Below are 13,758 nucleotides of genomic sequence, written 5' to 3'. Positions count from 1 at the left end.
GCGCCTGCAAATTTCTTAATTTTATCACCCCACCTAGTTTTCTGCCGTCCTCGACTGCGCTTCCCTTCTCTTGGTATCCATTCTGTAACTCTAATCTTCTACCGGTTATCCATCCTGCGCATTACATGGCCTGTCCAGCTACATTTTTTCCCTCTTAATGTCAACTAGAATATCGACTGTCCCCGTTCGCTCTCTGATCCACATCACTCTCGTCCTGTCTCTTAACGTTAGACCTAACATTTTTCGTTCCATCGATCTTTGTGCGGTCCTTTAAGACTGTAAGCTCTCGGTCAGGGTTTTGGAATGCCTGCCGTATTCTAACCCTTTTTTATTCTTCTGTAGATTTCCTTCTCATGATCAGGGTCTCCTGCGAGTGGCCAGTACCGCCACTGGAAGTGCGGCGTGCCGCAAAAAAAAAAAATAATAAAAAAATAAATAAATAAAAATAAAAAAAATAAAAATAAATAAAAAAAAAACACAGGACGCGCAGTTTGTGGTAGTGAACGTGACGAGGACTCTCAGATATGTTATCGGAGAAGGCAAAGAAGCAATGTAGCTTGATGACGCTAGTGGAGGGAAAGGGGAGAGTGCCTAGATATAGTAGCGAAGATCGCCTCCTGGCCCCATGGCAGGGATGGAAGCGGCCAAGGGAGCCTTAGAGGAGCTCTAGGAGCAGCGAATTTGGCATTTTGTAGCAGGTTTGGATCAGGGAAATATGGTCCGTAATGGAGAAGATATGCGTTTAGAAGCAGCTTATTAAAGCAGAACATGAGTGAAATAAAGGCAGACCAAGAAAAGATGGTCTTTATTTGACTTTTGCCGAACATTATCAAGTTGCGGAAGCCCGCAAGTTGGAGGAAAGTTCATGAAAGGGAACAAGTGTCATCAACCCGACAAAGGAAACTTATATGGGTTTCTCAGAATCCACAATTAATGAAGTTGCATACCGGAAGCGCTCAACTAAATGTGGTCAATAATAAAAATAACTGAGGGTCTCACGCGAACAGCACCCACTGTATGTTGATAGGCCTCTGTTAATGCTCGCCAAGTGTTATTTGTGTGTGTGTGTGTGTGTGTGCACAAGCAACTAATATTTAAGTTTAATTAGCTAACATTTATTAACTTAATGGATAAGGTTTCAATGCAACGTTGGTGCAGGACGTCGAGAGATGACTATTAACAGCCCTTAAAGCAACCTAGGTCCTGTGTACACTTATTTTTTCCGGAAAAGTTTGAAAATGAGAAGAAAAGCCAACGAAATTTAAAAAAAAAAGAGTCCTCGTGACATTGCGTCACCGCACCAGTGACATCAGCGTTGTCATACGGAAGCATTTTCATCTAGTACATTGTGTATATTAAGCACATGCAAACCGGGGGCGAGGTATGGTAACGGTTAGCTTAGCTTACCGTTACAAGATCGCGCTACTTCGCGTTTGATAATCACCGAAGATGCGCGTCAAAAGTGTCTGACGCGTCGTGATTCTCTCGTGAACAGTGCGTGGCCTCTGGTTCCCAGTGCCAGTATATATGACGACATTTGCGTTAAGATTGATGATATCTATCGCAAGCGGAAACGTTGTCACGGGCACAGCGTTTTTAAAGCGAAGCTTTATGTCTAGGAGAAATTCTGTATGGCTGGGCAAAATCGCCTGTCTACAGAAAACTATTATCATCAGCATAGGCTCGAGCGTCGTCTTCTTCCGCAGTTAATTGGGTCGTCGGCTTACCTCAGGTTGCGCTCATGCTCGGCACGCGCTCGTGCCACTGCTCCCGCGTTCGTCGTCGTCGTCGTCGTCGTCTGTTAAATTACCACAGCTGGCTGCGTTGCCGCTCATCATTCCAGCGTAGAATTTCACTTCTGTTCTGTCGTCGTAATGGGGAGGCCCAGTTTACGGGGCTATGAGCCATTCATTGTCTTACGTAACGGAGAGATTTAATTTTGAAGCAATTTAATTTCGAAGAATCGCGAGCGGCAATGGCGGACGAATGCTGCAACCCACGCCGCCGATCAAACTCGAGACATCGAACGCAAGAGACAACGGCGGAACTGCGGGCATACCGGTCAGTGACGTAGTTCTCTCGTCCGCAGCCGAACGTGTGTGACTGTGTAACATCATAATTGAGAAATACTTAATGAACCCTCGGAATTAAGCCAGTGATAAACACTGGGGCCGCACGTTTCAGCTTCGCTGGTTCACGATCTTCACGGAGTAGAAGGACAGACGATTTTTTTTGATTTGATGGATATCTATTTCGCTAGAAAAAGTTCTGCACGAATCTTACAGTTCGCTTTAAATGTCCTCATCGGCCGTCTGTCGACGTCCTCCACGTCCACGAGTTTTTGATTAACAACTCATTGGTTAAGGAAGTTATAATGCTCGAAAATTAAACGTGCAGGCGCACAATGAACAAGAAATACTCAGTGACCGCCATGAACAACGACCACCAATATACAGCGAACACCATTCGCGTAATGCCGTCTGCTATTTTTCATGTCTTGTAGACAATCAGATAGGCCTCCCACTGCTCGATTGAATGTCGACAAGACTATAGAGCCACGGCATCCTTGACTAGGGACGCCGCCCACCACGGACGATTTCACCGACAGCTCATTTTAATACCCAAAGTTTATTCCTCCTTTTCTCAGTCGGGACATTAGAATACCGCGGAATAGGTAGGGTAGGATAGGAATAAACTTTATTTGTCCAACGGTTATGGCTGTTGGTGCCCGGGGCTAGGCTGAACACGTAAATGTGGTCACTTCCCTGGTCATTGCTTGTCGAAAAAAAAAATGGAATAAGTTTTCTCTAAATAAAAATAGAAAAATGTGGTTGTATACTGGCTTTCCGATCGACGTAGTCGACCAATATTTTGCACGAGCTCGGTTATTCGGGCTTATTCGCGAGTCCGCGGCAGGGGCCATGAAGCCACTGTAGAACGGCGATCAATATTCGCCGAATGAAGGTTTATTACAATTTTCGGACTCAATTTGCACAGTTGGCCCCGTTAACGTGGTTGCCGCGAACGCAATGTCTGTCGTTTGCGCATTCTCCGAACTTTTGCGACTGCCATTTGGCTGCTGGCGTGGACTAAAACCGGAACTTTGCATCCTCAGCTTGCGTTTTGCGTCGTGCAGGAAACGGAGTATCCGGAGTCCAAATTTCAGTGACGATTACGGTTTCCATTCGATATTTCTGGTTAAGAAGTTTAACGAAAGCAAGCACGTCGTTTGTCGACGTGCCGCAATTTACGCAGCACTTCCAACCCTAAATGAGCAACGTGACATTTTAATTTCTCTTATCTCCTGTAATATAAAAATATTTTGAAAAGAATTCTTGCGCTGAACACTCCACAAACGGCAGCTGGCACCTTCCAGTGTAGAACAAAAATTTGCGATGGGGCTGAGTAATGGGTAAATTAGAAAATGCTACATATATCCTAAGCAAAAACCAGCTGCGTAGTAAGGAAACATAACACCCAAACAAAATGGAAAACCTGATACACAAGATACATACTATGCACTACACAGCACTTAATCTCGGCAAGCGTGGTTACGCAAATCAACACCCCATAAACTGCATAAATAAGAAGTGTTGGAAAGTTATATTTGGAAATTTGGCCACCATAGTTCGAATTAAAAGGCAGTACCTCCCGTTGCTCAGTGCCGGCTTACATGCAAAGCTACGTTTTCTTATAAGTCGCTTTTATCCACAGCACTTCAGTACTCCATTTATGGCGCAAATAAAATGCATGCGAAATTCTAGTGAGATACATTTGAATATATTTAACACTGAAGCTTTATTTATTTATTTATTTATTTATTTATTTATTTATTTATTTATTTATTTATTTATTTATTTATTTATTTACACATCATCATCAGCAGGAGCAGCAGCCTATATTTATGTCTACTGCAGGACGAAGGCCTCTCCCTGTGATCTCCAATTACCCCTGTCTTGCGCTATAGCTGATCCAACTTGCATCTTCGAATTTCCTAACTTCATCACCCCACCTAGTTTTTTGCCGTCCGCGACTGCGCTTACCTTATCTTGGTATCCATTCTGTAACTCTGATGTTCCACCGGTTATCTATCCTACGCATTACAGGGCCTGTCCAGCTCCCATTTTTTCTCTTAATGTACATAAGAATATCGGATATCCCAATTTGTTATGTGGCCCACACTGCTCTCTTCCTGTCTCTTAACGTTAGGCCATAATTTTTTTCATTCCATCGCTCTTTGCGCGGTCCTTAACTTGTTCTCGAGCTTCTTTGTTAACCTTCATGTTTCTGCCCCATATGTTAGCACCGGTAGAATGCAATGAATGTACACTTTTCTTTTCAACGACAGTGGTAATCTCCCGGTCAGGATTTGGTAATGCTTGCCGTATGCACATACTGCATTTGTACATACTGTATACCGTATTTGTACATACTGCAGCGCAATAAGCGCTATAGCAGTAGTGGGTTAACAGAGGGAAATATACACAACAAAATACCGTGCAGCGATAAGGATGATGTGCTAAGACCATACATCTTGGATGGCGGATACAAAGCTTTGGGATAGGCATGAGCGAATAGACCGAGGTAAGAAATTACACTCTTCTATGGAACGAAGAAAAAAAAAACTGAATTTAAACATGTTAGTGCGTGCAACGTGCGGCAGCAAGTTTAGGTTGTGATGTCTCGTCGATGACTATGGCAAAGGTTAGTAAAGTTGTTTTTTGAAAGTCTAAACGGAGAGTGACGATGCTGTGCAAGAAATCCAATGATGCGCTGCGGCGACGTGAACAGTGTAACGTAGGCTGAAGACGGAGGCTTGAAAAATAGACGCGTCACTTTAATGGCGGGCCAGAAGAAGAACGACCAGGTTACGCGCTTCATCGTCTTTAATGGCGCCGACCTTAGTGCGCGCTGTCCCGCGGTGCAGCAGCCCCACCACTGTGTCAACTGCCCCCCATGCGAAAAGCGACCGTCTCGGCCGCGTCAAAAAGTCCTGTCAGCGAAGTCGACGGCAAGAAATGGAGCTTCTGAGGTGCATCTGGCCGTTCACGTACGCGCATAGTATGGTTTCATGCGCACTACATGAACAACTTCAGCGCGGGGACGACGACGGAGTGAACCGGGGTCAGAACTGCAGGGGACAACTTCGTAGGTTACGTCACTGAGGCGGCGTGTAACCTTGTAGGGTTACTAAAATACCGGCGGAGCAACGTTTCCGAAAGTCCACGGTGACGGATGGGCGTCCAGACCCACACGCAGTCGCCGGTATTGTAATGGACGTCGCGTCGACCCTGGTTGTAACGAAGGGCGTCGGTACGATGTTGGCTCTGGATTCGATGCCGAGCAAGCTGGCGTGCTGCTTCGGCTTTTTGGATCAACTCTTCCACGTGTTCGTTGGTCGGGCTATTATCAGCCACAGGTAGCATAGCGTCAAGTGTTGACGTGGCGCGGCGGCCGTATACAAGTTCAAACGGTGTCAGTGGCGTAGCCAGGGGGGGGGGGGGGGGTTCAAACCCCCCCCCCCCCGAAATTTTTTCCGCAACCCCCCCCCCCCCCTACTTACCCACCCTTTGTTTTCGTCGCTTCGCGCTGACAGAAATCACGAAACCGGTGCTACTATCACAATTTAATTCCTGGGCGCTTCCGTTTGGGTTGGTAATTTATAGCAAATCATGTCTGCATATGGAAAAAACTGTCACGGTGTTTGTCAAGGCTTTCACGCTCTGTGAAGTTTTGGGCGAGAATGTGGCGGCCGCATTCTGAAGCAGCAAATGCGCAACAAATGAAGCAACAAATGCGGCAGCCGCATTTTAGATGATAGCGAAAACGCTCGACGCCCGTTTACTTAGATTTAGGTTGCACGTTAAAGACCCCAGGTGGTCGAAATCTGCGGTATACATTTCCGCCGCTTCCCTTCAGCTGCCGGTTAGGCCGCGCTCGCGCAGGATTTTAGTCTGCGCGAGAAACGTCTCTTGTTTGCGATTGCGCCCCTACGGAAGGCTGGTAATTACCGTTGTGTTGTTGAATCCCAAACCAGCAATTACGGAAGGCTGGTAGTTGCTGTTTTGTTGTGGAATCCCAAATCAGCAATGTACACACGAAGGGGTTGATGACAGCAGTGAAATTCCACCGACTCGCAATAGAATGCACGAAACAGACAGCCAACAAGCATGAATTACTGCTGTGCGCAGTACAGCGTAAGTAAACTCTTGTTGCAGGCGCTGACAGTTCTCGTCGTAGTTCACGCGTCCTGAGAAATTGATTATGTGCACTATGCACTGAACAATACCGGAGTTCATTCCTGCATCACTAGTACACCAATCAGTCGAGATTCTGTGAGGTACAAGGCCGCTTCCTGTTTGCACCAGCGTAAGTGAAGCAGAAATGAGTTGCACGCACTACTTAAAATGCGTACACATGCCATATCTATGCTGTGCGGTGAAATATTCTGTACAATTATGAATCTGTTGACGTAAAGGCAAATGACGGCTGCACGCTCGCACACAGCGGAAGACACAGCGGCCCATGCACTTGCCGCAGGAAATGCAACCCTCTCGTATGAGGGAGCAGTGCGACGAAAGCTTCGAAAAAAAAGAAAAGAAAAAAAAACGCCTTACGCGTTTTTGCGCGTATTTAAGTTTTCTAGCCCGAAGACGCAGCGAACAAACTATTGCTATGGGAGTGCATTTTCACGCGTATAGCCGTCCTTGACTTGTGAAACGCACTTCGCCCCGACGAAGACGACGCCATCTACGTTTAACGGAAATTAACAATTAATGATGCCTTCTCCGATCGCACGGGTCGTCCCAATGATGCGTTTTCGAAGACTGGTCCATTCAGTGGCGCGATGAGAGGCCGTTGCTCCAAACGCCCACTGTACCTGTCGTACTTACTGTATTTACTGAGCTTACTTTACTTTTTGCTTAATTTCTTCACAAGCACACGCACACGCGGGGGGGGGGGGGGGGGGGGGGGGGGCGGTCCTATGTCTTTGATATACTTGCATAGAGTCTGCTTACACTACCGCTATTTATTATCGATCACGTGACCTAGAGGAAAGCAGAAGCTTGCCCCCCCCCCCCCCCCGGTTGGGCTGGTGAACCCCCCCCCCCCCCGAAAAAAATTTCTGGCTACGCCCCTGAACGGTGTAAACTGTGTGGTCTCCTGTACAGCAGTGCTATAGCCGAATGTGACATATGGCAAAATGTCGTCCCAATAGAACGAAGTTAAATTGAAGGAACGAAGTGCAGAAGAGGGTAAAGAGTCGCGATCATAACGGTGACATATAAATATTACAGCTTTTTTTTCTGAATTGCTTCCAGTCAGTTAATCTCACACTGCTTATAAGGGTTCCAAACGACAGATGCATAGCCAACAGGACGGATTAGCGATTTACACATGTGTGCACACGGCAGTCATTGCCGAATTCTGACTGGGCGCTTACCACTGTCGTTGAAAAGAAAAGTGTACAATCATTGCATTCTACCGGTGCTAACATATGAGGCAGAAACTTGGAGGTTAATTAAGGACCGCAAAAGAGCGATGGAACGAAAAATGTTAGGCCTAACGTTAAGAGACAGGAAGAGAGAGGTGTGGATTAGAGAACAAACGGGAATAGCCGATATTCTAGTTGGCATTAAGCGGAAGAAATGGAGCTGGGCAGGCCATGTAATGCATAGGATGGATAACCGGTGGACTATTAGAGTTACAAAAAGGACAGCAAGATAAGGGAAGCGCAGTCGCGGACGGCAGAAAACTAGGTGGGGTGATGAAGTTCGGTAATTTGCAGGCGCAAGTTGGAATCAGCTAGCGCAAGATGGGGGTAATTGGAGATCACAGTGAGAGGGCTTCGTCCTGCAGTGGACATAAACATAGGCTGATGATGATGGACACTACCTTAGTATCTTTTGGAGAGTTGGATAGTGTACGACGCAGATAACCTAGTTTTCTTAGTGCTTTTTTACATATGTATTCAACGTGTTTTGAACATGACATGTTATGCACAAAAATGACACCGAGATACTTACAGATACCCTGTTAAACAGACCCATTGTTTATGTATTTTGGAGCGTAATGCGTAGCAACCCTTTTAATGGAATTCGCATTTTTTGGGAACTTCACGCAGTTTACGGTATGCATCTAACCTCTTTCACACGCCAATGACTCTGGTTGTTTAATAGCCTGAGGCACTATAAGTATGCGCTGGCTACTGCCGCCCTGAGCAGACTTGGGTTACTTCATTGGCGTAGCTACGGGAGGGGGGTCGACCCCCCCTGCCCGGAATGTTTTTACGACCCCCCACCCCTTCTTCCCTTTCCCACGTAAAAGAAATTTTCAGGAGGCGGGCTCAGAAAGAGCGACATGGATGAAAGGGAAAGATCAACATAGGTCTTTCTGGGGTTTTACGTGCCAAAACCAGGGGCGCTATAACGTAAAATGATTCCAAACTCCTGATGTCAAATTTACATAACCACCGACGCAAGCATCGGGCGGTGACCTGCAGCGTTGCCTGAGCAACCCAATCAAACACTCTCCTCGTTTATAGGAGGTCACCTTTGTTCGCTTCCAAAACCAATAACATTGTCTACACTCAGCGGTTTTTCTTGTCTAATTGGCTGACAAGAGGCGAGGAGCACGCTCTAGAGGAGAGGGTTTCGATGGGGCCGAGCCAGCACAGTGAAAATAGATAACCGCATCAAGAGGGTGGTGCAGGCTTCTCCGATTGGTCCGCTTCGCCTTACTTAGCTTGCGGTGGCTGGTCGAAAATCGCGGCGGCGTGCAACGGAAGGATAATAATGCCGCTAAAACGGATTCTCAGCAAGAAAGAGTTGGCAGAGCGATGACGTATGCATGCCGAAAGGGCGCGATAACGTTTTACTGGCACGCAAAAAAGTTTATCATGCGCAAATAAATACATGCTCACCGGCAAGTGCGAGTAGCGAGGGCCTGAGCGATCGGCGGGCAGCCAACTTCTATTCCTTTCGGAACGGGGAAGTCTGTGGCTATTCAGAAAACTTTACAGTTTTGTTCGGCACATCAATGCATTTTTTTCGCGTTCACGTCACTATGACGTGGTGAGTTCTCGCGGGTTTGTGAGGTCGTGTGACAGAAAGGCGAAGTGGGCGTAGCCAGAAAACATTGGACCAATAGCAGAAGGCTAATGGTGAAAAGCATTGAATCAGGAATGATTATTTTTCTTTTGAGCGGTTTAATCATGCATAATCAGTGTGTACACGTTTTATAAGATGGGGAGCTATCGCGGTTTTCGTGACGTCGCGTGACAGACAGGCGAAGTTGGGAGTGGCCCGCAAATGTTTTGACTAATCCTGGAGGCTGATTGCAGAAATTGGAATCAAAACAATTTGGAATCATTTTACGTTATAGCGCCCCAGTTCTGATTATGAGGCACGCCGTAGTGGAGGGCTCCGGATTAATTTTGGCCACTTGGAGTTCTTTAAGGTGCACTACAACGCAAGCACACGGGCATTTTTGCATTTCGCCTCCATCGAAATGCGGCCGCCGCGGCCAGGATTCGATCTCGCGATCTCGTGCTCAGCAGGGCAACAGTTAAGCTGACTGAGCCACCACGGCGGGTATCGTTGAAGGCGGTTAAACCAAGTTTTGTCGAGCGATCGCATGGTGTTGCTTGCTTTGGGAAAGGACACAGACGCTGCTCGGTGCCGTCAGCAACTACCGCATCTACAATTGCACCACAAGACAACACACAGACGCTCCTCGGCGCGGCAGCAGCACCGAGCGAATTTCATGCTGCGTCTCGCTTCAACGGGAACTAAGCGTCGAAAGCAGAGGGCAAACGAAGCTAGCAGCAGTCGGCGTACTTTGTACACATCGCAGATCGTTTTCAAGAAACGGGCGCCCACGCGGCGTACGCAGCAGCCGCCGGTAATGGCAGAGTAGTCCCAGTTTGACCTTGGCTTAGCTTGACGGTCAGATTTACGGAACCAGACGTTTTCTGGGTTTGTACCTGGAGAATTAGAGCTATCGCTATAAGAGTGCGCGCCCGCGCGGGTCTCATCTTCAAAGCGATCTGCGAAGTGGAGAAAGTGCAACTGGTGCCGGCAGCTTCGATCGTATGCCCTGTGCTTTCGAGATTTAGTTCGCGTTGAAGCAAGAGACTGCACGAAGGTCAAATTCGCTCGCTGCTGCGCCCGCGCCTCCTCATTCCAGCGTTTTGACAGCAAGTTTCCGCGGTCATCGAGCGAGATGTGTTTATGTTTACCTGTGCACGGCTATGCACCGTGCTTGTTAATTTAGTAAGTGAGCGAATGGTTACAAGTTTATACGGCCGATAAAACTACTATCCTTAGTTCGTACAGTTGCTTAATACTTTGCTATCCCAATCGGCGCTCCGCCTTTCGCGCGAAACTGCGTTTTACTAGAAGCGATAGGTGTTCGCATATAACCATGCCTCTTACATTCCAACTGCCCGTGGCTATGTTCTCACCCCGAGGACATGCTTCTGGGTAGCTGTGGCCAGGTAACGTTATTGAGCTGAGACAGCGTCACCGAAGCGACGGATATTGTACCTCTAACAGCCCAGCCGACGAGGGGGGGAACCGGCTGCATTTATAGAGGGGCCTGAGGCAGAGTCACTTTTTAAAATGAAGAAGCTAGTATACCCTTCATATAGACCACATTCCGACACACCCCCAACATTACCCGAGGGCAGTTTAGGAGTGCAGCATTTCGAAAGCAGATTCGATGGCAGATGCGGCGAGATTTCGAATTGTCGGAACACAGCGAATCGCAGTTGCAATGCAAGAGGCGCGATGACAGGCAAACACTTCTGGTGTCTATAGGAAACATTCGCTGGAAACCCGGAACAGCGGTTCTTTCTCTGTTCACCGCCCGTTTAGCGACAAAAACGATGGTCCCCGCCCCACGGGGCGTAGGAAAGCGGCGTCATGGCGCGCAGGACTCAAACACAATGATATAGCTTCGACGGGTACTGCAAAGCTGTTGTGACGCAACATAGCATTCTCTTCTGACCCAAACGATGTTATTGAATCTTTCCGGAAGTGAAGGTAAAAGAACAGCTTTTTGTTTAAGGAATGGCTGGCATTAAGTCGTGAGTTCAGTTGCAGTGCAAGCGGACCCCAAAACTGATAACTGTAGTTGTGCTTGTCGGGAACAGGCATGCTTCGGATGACCAGCTTCGTCGGCAGCAACCCCGTGGCAACAGTACCGTCAGCCTTCTTCCTCGGCATTTTTGTGAAACATGCCCAATTGCGCTATAAAAAAAAGGGCCTCGTAGCCGACACCGGGCAGCATCGCTTGGTGCCAGGGGCGTAGCCAGGGGGGGGGGGGGTTCAAACACCCCCCCCCCCCCCCACTTACCCACTTTTTGTTCTCGTCGCTTCGCGCTGACATACTTCATGAAACCGGTGCTACTATCACAATTTCATTCCTGGGTGCTTCCGTTTGGGTTGGTAATTTACAGCGAATCATGTCTGCATATGGAAAAAACTGGCACAGTGTTTGTCAAAGCTTTGACACTCTGTGAAGTTTTGGGCGGGAATGTGGCGGCCGCATTCTGAAGCAACAAATGCGCAACAAATGACGCAACAAATGCGGCAGCCGCATTTTAGATGATGGCGAAAACGCTCGAGGCCCGTTTACTTAGGTTTAGGTGCACGTTAAACACCCCAGGTGGTCGAAATCTCCGGTACGTACACATTTCCGCCGCTTCCCTTCAGGTGCCGGTTAGGCCGCGCTCGCGCAGGATAACGTCTCTTGTTTGCGATTGCGCCCATACGGAAGGCTGGTAATTACTGTTGTGTTGAATCCCAAACCAGCAATTACGGAAGGCTGGTAGTTGCTGTTTTGTTGTGGAATCCCAAACCAGCAATGTACACACGAAGGGGTTGATGACAGCAGTGAAATTCCACCGACTCGCAACAGAATGCACGAAACAGACAGCCAACAAGCATGAATTACTGCTGTGCGCAGTACAGCGTAAGTAAACTCTTGTTGCAGGCGCTGACAGTTCTCGTCGGAGTTCACGCGTCCTGAGAAATTGATTATGTGCACTATGTACTGAACAAGACCGGAGTTCATTCCTGCATCACTAGTACACCAATCAGTCGAGATGCTGCGAAGTACAAGGCCGCTTCCTGTTTTCACCGGCGTAAGTGAAGCAGAAATGAGTTGCACGCACTACTTAAAATGCGTACACATGCCACATCTATGCTGTGCGGTGAAATATTCTGTACAATTATGAATCTGTTGACGTAAAGGCAAATGACGGCTGCACGCTCGCACACAGCGGAAGACACAGCGGCCCATGCACTTGCCGCAGGAAATGCAACCCTCTCGTATGAGGGAGCAGGGCGACGAAAGCTTCGAAAAAAAAAAAAAAAAAAAGCCTTACGCGTTCTTGCGCGTATTTAAGTTTTCTAGCGCAAAGACGCAGCGAACAAGCTATTGCTATGGGAGTAGGTATAGCCTGGTCACACGTGCATTTTCATGCGTATAGCCGTCCTTGACTTGTGAAACGCACTTCGCCCCGACGAGGACGACGCCATCTACGGAAATTAACAATTAATGATGTCTTCTCCGATCACATGGGTCGTCTCAATGATGCGTTTTCGAAGACTGGTCCATTCAGTGGCGCGATGAGAGACCGTTGCTCCAAACGCCCACTGTACCTGTTGTACTTACTGTATTTACTGAGCTTACTTTACGTTTCACTTAATTTCTTCAGAAGCAAACGCACACGCGAGGGGGGGGGGGGGGGGGGGGCGCCCCATGGGCGGTCCCATGTCTTTGATATACATGTATAGAGTCTGCTTAAACTACCGGTGAACCCCCCCCCCCCCCCCCCCCCAGAAAAACATTTCTGGTTACGCCCGTGCTTGGTGGTGTGGTGATATTTTTAATATGTGTTTCTCTGTAAATTAGGTTCTGCACTGCTCAAGAAATCAGAACGCTCAGGTCATAAAATACTGAAATGTTTTTTCAGGAGAATTGGAGACCACGTACTTACTTTAATTAAGCAGAGTGATTTTTAAAAAAATCGCGCTTACAGAAGTATTCTTAAATTTTGGCCTTTATGGTGCATGAATTACACATGAGTCAGCAAACGTGTCAAATATAATAATTTCCGGCGTTTTACCATAACCATGAAGCATGATATGATCAAGAGGCACGTAGACACTTTGAACATTAACTTTGAGCACCTGGGGTTCTGGCATTCGGCCCCCATCAAACCCGTGCCCTCGAGCCTAGCAGTGCTACTTTTCAAATGTAATGGCGAACGCAGAACCACAAGAATAGTATCAAAAGATATCACAAACACAAAAGCCAATAGCCAGCGGATTTTAATATGCTCAGTTGAACGTGTCTACTGGTGTAAATTCTAGGATTACAGGAATTATGGGCTGTTCAACATGTTTATGATATTTCCCCAAAAACTGCTTTGGTAGCAAACTGAAATAAAATCTGCAAAATGTTCCAAGTCACTAGTTTCTTGAGGGCTGAAAAAACTAAGCATAGACACATATCTTGTCATCCTAAACTCTTTGCGGCCCCGCTTCCGTCTCGTCACTTGACACTCGGCATTACTCGGGACTCGGAACCACAGACGCGCAGTCACTGCTCGCGTGCGCCGCCATTCCAGTACGATTTCAAAATTTTCGCGCCATTCCTGTCAAACTATCGAAAACGATTAATCGAACAGGTCTAATCGATTAGGCCGATTAAATGAAAGGTGGAAATCGATGAAGATTAATCATTGTG

This window comes from Dermacentor silvarum, chromosome 5, assembly GCF_013339745.2.
Source record: "Dermacentor silvarum isolate Dsil-2018 chromosome 5, BIME_Dsil_1.4, whole genome shotgun sequence".
NCBI lineage: Eukaryota > Metazoa > Arthropoda > Arachnida > Ixodida > Ixodidae > Dermacentor > Dermacentor silvarum.
This window is presented reverse-complemented; position numbering follows the sequence as displayed.